Source organism: Marmota monax, unplaced genomic scaffold (assembly GCF_021218885.2).
Source record: "Marmota monax isolate L192 unplaced genomic scaffold, Marmota_monax_Labrador192_F-V1.1 WCK01_AAM20220418_F8-fsc00051, whole genome shotgun sequence".
Lineage (NCBI taxonomy): Eukaryota > Metazoa > Chordata > Mammalia > Rodentia > Sciuridae > Marmota > Marmota monax.
The window spans coordinates 9,550,222-9,556,851 of NW_026695202.1; the positions used below are offsets into that span (position 1 = coordinate 9,550,222).

The 6,630-nt window shown below is 58.1% G+C and overlaps 1 long non-coding RNA gene across 1 annotated transcript; it reads left to right on the plus strand.

Moving 5' to 3' along the window:
* The first annotated feature begins 295 nt into the window (after positions 1–295).
* LOC124082840 (uncharacterized) lies at positions 296–4,405 on the plus strand. Its single transcript, XR_006848501.2, has 3 exons — positions 296–1,716; positions 2,784–2,914; positions 4,049–4,405. It is a non-coding gene; the product is annotated as an uncharacterized LOC124082840 (long non-coding RNA).
* Positions 4,406–6,630: the final 2,225 nt, after the last annotated feature.

Genomic DNA, 6,630 nt, shown 5'->3' on the forward strand with positions numbered 1-6,630 from the left:
GCTGTCCTCCTCCCCCCCCCCGACCTCCTCCTCCCCATCCTCCTCCCCATCCTCCTCCGTCCTCCTCCTGCCTCAGCTGGGAGCCCGCCTCCCTTCCAGGTAGAGGCGCCGGGCGCGGGGATGCGGGCTGAGCTCCGCTGACCCCTGGCCCTCGGCAAGCCCCCTCTGCACTGTGGTGGTTTAGGGCGGAGGTCCCCCCAGGAGTCCCCAGCTCCGGGTCCCACCTCGAGCTTCCCGGCGCCACCCCCTGGCCACGCCCCCGGAAGTTCTCCCGAGCCGCGCTCACCTGGCCCTGTCACCTGCCAGTGTGCCCCCAGCCGCTCTCCTGCCCGCCCGCTTCCTGCCTTCGCTCCCCCACGGTGGGCCCCGCACCCCCGCACCCCTAAGCCCTGCCCGGCCCCCGTGAGGAAGCAAGAGGCACAGCCCGGAGCCCCTGCCTCCTGTCAACCCGCGGCCTTTGCGGGTCTGGGCCGCCCGGGGAGACTGGGGTGGGCTCCGGCCGGGCACCGGCGCCCGTCTCCTCCGACAGCTGAGCTAGGCCTCGTCTGGCCTCCCAAACGACCCCCTCCCCGACGTCCCAGGCCATTGGACCCCCGGCTCTGCCTTTCTCCTCCTGCCCTGTCCACGTGTTGGCGTCGGGGGCTGGACCTCCGGAGGGGAGGGTGACACCTTCCTCCGGGCCTGGGAGGAGGGAGCGAGCTGGTCACGGGCACCTCCCCTTGCGGCGACGCGGTAAGGAGAGAAGGAAGTCCCTTCTCGCGGAGCTCTCATTGCAGCCGGCGACAGACAAGAAACAGGACAGCGGCAAACAGTGACGACGCCCGGCGGGGACAGGCGTCGTGAAGGAAGCAGCAGAGGAAGCTGAGACGGGCTGGCTGCGGAGGGGAGACCGGACGGAGACCACCCCGAGCTCCAGCTCCGCAAAGGGACCGCGCTGCGAGCGGCCTCACTGCCAAGGACAAAGGCCCTGAGGGGGGAAGAGCTGGGGGGCTCCAGGGTCCCCTCCGGGCGGGCCGGGGTGACCTGCCGGAGGCGGAGCGCGGCCCGGGCCGTGAGCCGAGAACCCGCGTGGCCCGGACCCGGACGCGCCCTCTGGCGGCCGTGCGAGGATCGACCAGGTGGCTCCGCTGCAGGGTCCCGAGCCGAGCTGGCGGCGGAAGGTGTATATTTCGTAGCGTCTAAACGATTTGCTGATGGATCTAGAACGATTCCAGGCTCATTCTTGACAACTTGACAAATGCAGGTGTCACTTAACCAGGAGCCGGTGACGGTGATGGAGGGGGGTCTTGGAATCGAGGTTCCATCCTGGACATGGGGTTGAGAAGCCTGTGAGGTAGCAGAGCATTTGCTATGAACTGAATGTTTATGTTCCAAAAATTCACCTTGAAACCTGGCCCCCAAGGGGACGGTATTTGGAGGAGGGGCTTTGGGAAGTGATCAGGTCACCAGGATGTGAATGGAGCCCTCAGAACAGAATTGGTGCTGCTATAAAGAGCACCACAGGGCACACTGACAGAAGAGAGCCATCCCTCGCAGACAGACTCGCCAACACCCTGATCTTGGACTTCCAGCCCCCAGAACAGCGAGAAGTGAATTTCTGTTTTTTCCATTTTGTCATAGCAGCCTGAACGGACTAATACAGTGTTGACTGGTTGATGGATTGACTGATTGAAATGGCATAATATTTGGGATTTATTTTACCCCAGCTCTATTAAGGTACTGACAAATTAAAATAGTATCTAGTTTCAGAGGACACTATGAAGTTTTGCTATATGTACACACAGTGAGGTGAAAAATTCAAGCTCATTAACATACCAGTCACCTCATATTTAGTTCTTTGATGATCTAATCCCTTAGCAATTTTCAAATACACATTTATAGAAACATAGTTGCCATATGTATAATATATCCCCAGCCCTCCTCCAGCCTGTCTAAGGGACTTGGTACCATCCTGGACCACTATTTCCCCTCCCTCCCCCACTCAGCCCCTGGAAGCCACCTTCTACTTTTTTCCTGTGAGTTCAACTCTTTTCTTCTCTAGATTCCACAGGTACAATCACGGGGTTCTCATCCTGGCTTATTTCACTTGACCCAATGTCCTCCAGGTTGATCCACATGTTGCAAAGGACAGATGTCTTTCTTTTTTTAAGGCTGAATAGTATTCCACTGTGCACTATGGACCACATTCTCTTCCTTCAGTCTTCAGTGGATGGCCACTTAGGTTACTGCCACATCTTGGCCACGGTGGACAGTGCAGCTGTGACCACGGGGGGGCAGATGTCTCTCTGACATACTGATGTCATTTTCTTTAGGATACAACCCAGGTGTGGAATTGCTGCATCACATGGGAATTCTATTTTCAATTTGAGGAACCTCCATACTATTTCCTGTGACAGCTGTACCAGTTCACACTCCCACCAACAGTGCCCAAGGCTCCCCTTTCCTCCACATCCTTCAGCCCATTTGTTACATTGTATCAATTTAGTAATCGCCATTCTAATAGGTGAAGGGCTCTCCCATTGTGCTCAACCACTGAGCCGTGTCCCCAGCCCCTTTTTGTATTTTATTTAGAGACAGGGTCTCCTTGAGTTGCTTAGAGCCTGTTGCTGAGGCTGGCTTTGAACTGGAGATCCTCCTGCCTCAGCCTCCTGAGCCCCTGGGATGACAGGCGGGCGCCCCCGCGGCGGCCTGTCTATTCAGTCTTTCTCCTCTGCGGCTGGACTGTGAGGCTTGTATATGTGGATATTAACCCCGGGTTTGCAGCACCCTCTCCTGTTCCACAGGTGGCCTCTCTGTCGGCTCTTCCCTTTGCCTGCTCAGACCAAGGCCGCAAGCCTTCCTCCTGTTTTCTTCCAGCGGCTTTCCACATTTAAGTCTGCCATCCACTGGAGCCCATTGTTGTGCATCACCAGAGGTGAGTTCCCGTGTCACCTGCATGTGGAGACCAGCTTCCCAATCACTGAAGAGACCCTGTCCTGTGTTGTTGGCAACTTTGTTGAAAACCAATTAACTGCAAATGCACGGACTTACTCCCAGGCCCCCGCTGTGCTCTGTTGGCCCTTGGGTGGGGTTTTAAGGCCATGCTTCCGTGACAGTGGCTCTGCAGGGTGTGGAAGTCAGGTAGGCTGAGGCCTCCAGCTTGGCTCGTGCTGCTCAGAACTGCTCTGGCTGATTGGGAGGTGGTGGGCCCTTGAGAAGTGAGGCTTTGTGGGAGGTTTTAGATGTGGATTAAAAGGGATGGTGGGACCCCAGCCCCCATCAAAGCCCTAAAGTAATGAAACCACCTGATCTTGGACTGGAATCTCCAGAACTGGAAGCCAAACCAAACCTTTTCTTTTCATAAATTGATTGCCTCAGGTATTTTGTTATAGTTAGACAAACCTCACTAAATACAGTCACCGAGGGAAGGAATGGCAGCCTGAGAGGCTGGAGGGCTGAAGATGCTGGCCCTGTGGCCTCCCGCAGGCTGCCTCTCTCTGTGCCTTGAGCTGGCTGTCCAGGGCCTTCCTAATACAACCAGCCCCCACATACCAGACCTGAGGCCCTGCGAAGGCAGGAGGCAGGATGCTTCCTGCTGCACACCTGTTGCCCAGAGTTTGAAACGTCTGGAAGTATATCCATGTCTCCTCCAGACTTCCCAGCCCTGCCCTCAGCCCCCCACCTTACCCAGCTTACTGGCCACACACCCAGGTCCACCCTTCCCGGCCCTTCCTCTCCACCCCCAGCCAGGAGCCCATTCCCAGGTCACCCTTCCTGCACCAGTCACCCAGCGCACCCTTCCTGCTTACTTCTTTGCCTGCCCAACCACAGGCTGACTGGTCCCTGCCCTGGAATCCAGACCTGCAGACTCCCCGCGCACCCGGGCTGCCTGCCCACGTGGCTGGAGGAAGTACCGCGGCCACCTCCCCCTTCCGCCTCGGCAAGGCCCTCGCTGACCCCCAGGGGGCGCTCTCCCACCCCGCCCACCGGTTCCCTCCTGCAGAGCAGACGGGCTCCCTCCGTCCAAACCCTTCCCAGGAGCCTCCAGCTTCCTTCCTCTCCCACTCAGGGCCGAGCAGGCTGGGTTCACATCCGCCGCCTCCTCTCACCGGCTGTGGGGCCACAACAAGCGGCTTCACCTCTCACCTGCGCTGACCGCGGCACCTCCCCAAGGAGCTGAGATGACGTGGGACACCCAGAAGGAGCCCGGCAAGTCCCAGGCGCTTGCGAACGGCCAGGCTGCCGTTGGCCTGAGTCTCTTTTCCCTTTTCATCTTTAATCTCTCTCCCCTTCTCTAGGGGGCTCCTCTGCTCTTTCTCCAATATCTTCGACTTTTTTTTTTTGGGGGGGGGGCTGCCCCTCACACACAGGCTCTCCCATTGCCTTAGCCCTTTTCTGTTACTATAATGAAATAACTGGACACTGAGCACTTATAAAGAAAAGAGGTTTATTTGACTCACAGTTTTGGAGGCTGAAAGTCCAAAAAGCATGGCACCAGCTCTTGTGAGGGCCCCCTGGCTGCATCGCCTCATGACGGATGGCACCACAGTGAAAGCTCATGCAAGAAGGGACAATCACAGGGCCAGACAGGAAGTCAGAGCAGCCAGGCAGTGGCCGGCCTTTTTTTAGGTAATGGGATGGAGCCCGGGAACACTCTACCATTGAGCTACCCCCCAGCCCCTTTTTAATTTTTATTTTGAGTCAGGGTCTTGCCAAGTTGCTGAGGATGGCCTTGAACTTGGGATTCTTGGCCTTCCAAGTCACTAGGATTACAGGCAGGTGCCACCACGCCTGGCTCAGGCTTGCTCTTCTGGAGCCTACGGGAGCTCAGGGTCCCATGAGAACCACCTTAATCTCTTCCAAGAGTAGACCTCCCACCAAGCCCCGCCCCTTAAGGGACCCACCACCTTGGATTCACCCCACTGAGCAGCAAGTCTCATGTCCCAAGACACCTCCACCAGACTTTGTCCCTGGGTCCCCTCCACCATCATTCCCAGCCTGATGACTCCTTGGGCACAGGCCCTCTAAAGAGGCGATGGGCTCCCACTCAGTCTCACCTGCGTCCTGGTGAGAAGGGGACGTGAGGCCACACACAGAAGGAAAACCAGGTTGAACACAGGGAGCCCATGGCCATCTGGACCAAGAAGAGAAGCCGCAGAAGAAACACCCTGTGACACCTTGGTCTTGAACGTCGAGCCTCCAGGGCAGAGGACAGTGCCACTCTCTGTGTTTGAGCCACTCAGTCTGTGACGGCCAAAGGGTTCCATTGGGGCTCCAAAATGTGACCGTCCCTCACCACTGCTCAGTGGAGGTGCCCCCTCCTCACCTAGGACGTCCAGATTCTTAAACCTAAGGTCCTTCTGGGTCTCTCTACCACTAACGCTCTGGTGCGGGAACTAGAAACCACCTCCCCAGGTGCCTTCAGCAGGAGGAGATTTGACACAGGGGATTGGGTGCTCGAAAAATCCTGCGACGTGCTCAGTGGGTGGTCGCTGGGGTGGGCGCAGGCATGGCTCCCAGAAGACCCCGGAAGTGACCTGGGGTTGCTGCTACAGACTCCGCAACATAGAGGAGAGAGTCAGGGGCCACTCCAAACTCACCACTATGACCGCCCCCAGGGGTTAGGAGGCTGCCATTGCTGCTGTTCCCCAGGAGCAGGTGCCCGGGTGCTGGGACACAGTCCAGCTGTGGCACACTCTCAGGCCCTCCTGCCAGCAGCAACCACAGGAGAACAGCACCCCCACATCTCCACGGATCCGCCTTCAGGCTCTAAGGGCACCCACAGCACCGCTGCAGGGGGCAGGAGACAGGCAGCCTCACTGGAAGGAAAGGGGCAGAGCTGGTCAGGGTGGGAGGCCACTCCCTCTTCAAAGGCTCCAGGCCCTGGCCTGACCTCCCCTGCCCCGGCCGTGTGCCCTCCTCTGCAGGTGCCAGGAGCCGCCAGCTGAGCCCCCCACTGCAAACAGCCAGTAATGCCACCGGGCTCCTGGCTCCTTCTGGTCCGGTCACAGTCTGCACTTGTCCTGAATCTCGTGCTGGCTTGTCACCTTGGAGCTGCAAGATGGTGGCACCTCCCAGCCCCTCCACGTTCCAAGCAGCAGGAAAGTGGAAGGGCCGGAAGTGGGAAAGCCAGCCTGCAGTCCCCTGAGAGGGTTTCCTGTCATTCAGGAAGGCCCGTCCTCCTCAGGGACTTCACCATTGGCCATAAAGGTCACATGTCATCCTTGCTGCAAAGGAGGATGGGAAGTAACGATTGAGGTTTTTGGGCTGTAGTAGAGTGCGAGAGGGATTGGGGGTGGCGTTGGGTGAGCCTGTTTTGAGTGCTCGCCGTGGCCGGGAGAGAATTAGTTGGCTCACGTAATCAGGTCGGCAGGCTTCAGGCATGTGTGGACCCAGAAGCTCTAAGATGTCATCCTGCCCCCCACTGCTGCTTGCCACCTCCACACTCACTGTCCTCTGCTGTGTGTGGCATAATAACGCTTGGGCTCCTCCTGGTGGCAACTCCAGACCCGCCCATCCCCACAGCTGAAAAGGAGTTGTCTCCCCTGGCCCCGCCCCCTGCCTTATTCCCACTAAAGTCCCAGGACTGAATCTCATTGGACCTGCTTGAGTCACATGACAACTCCTGGACCAATCATCACAGCCTCCACG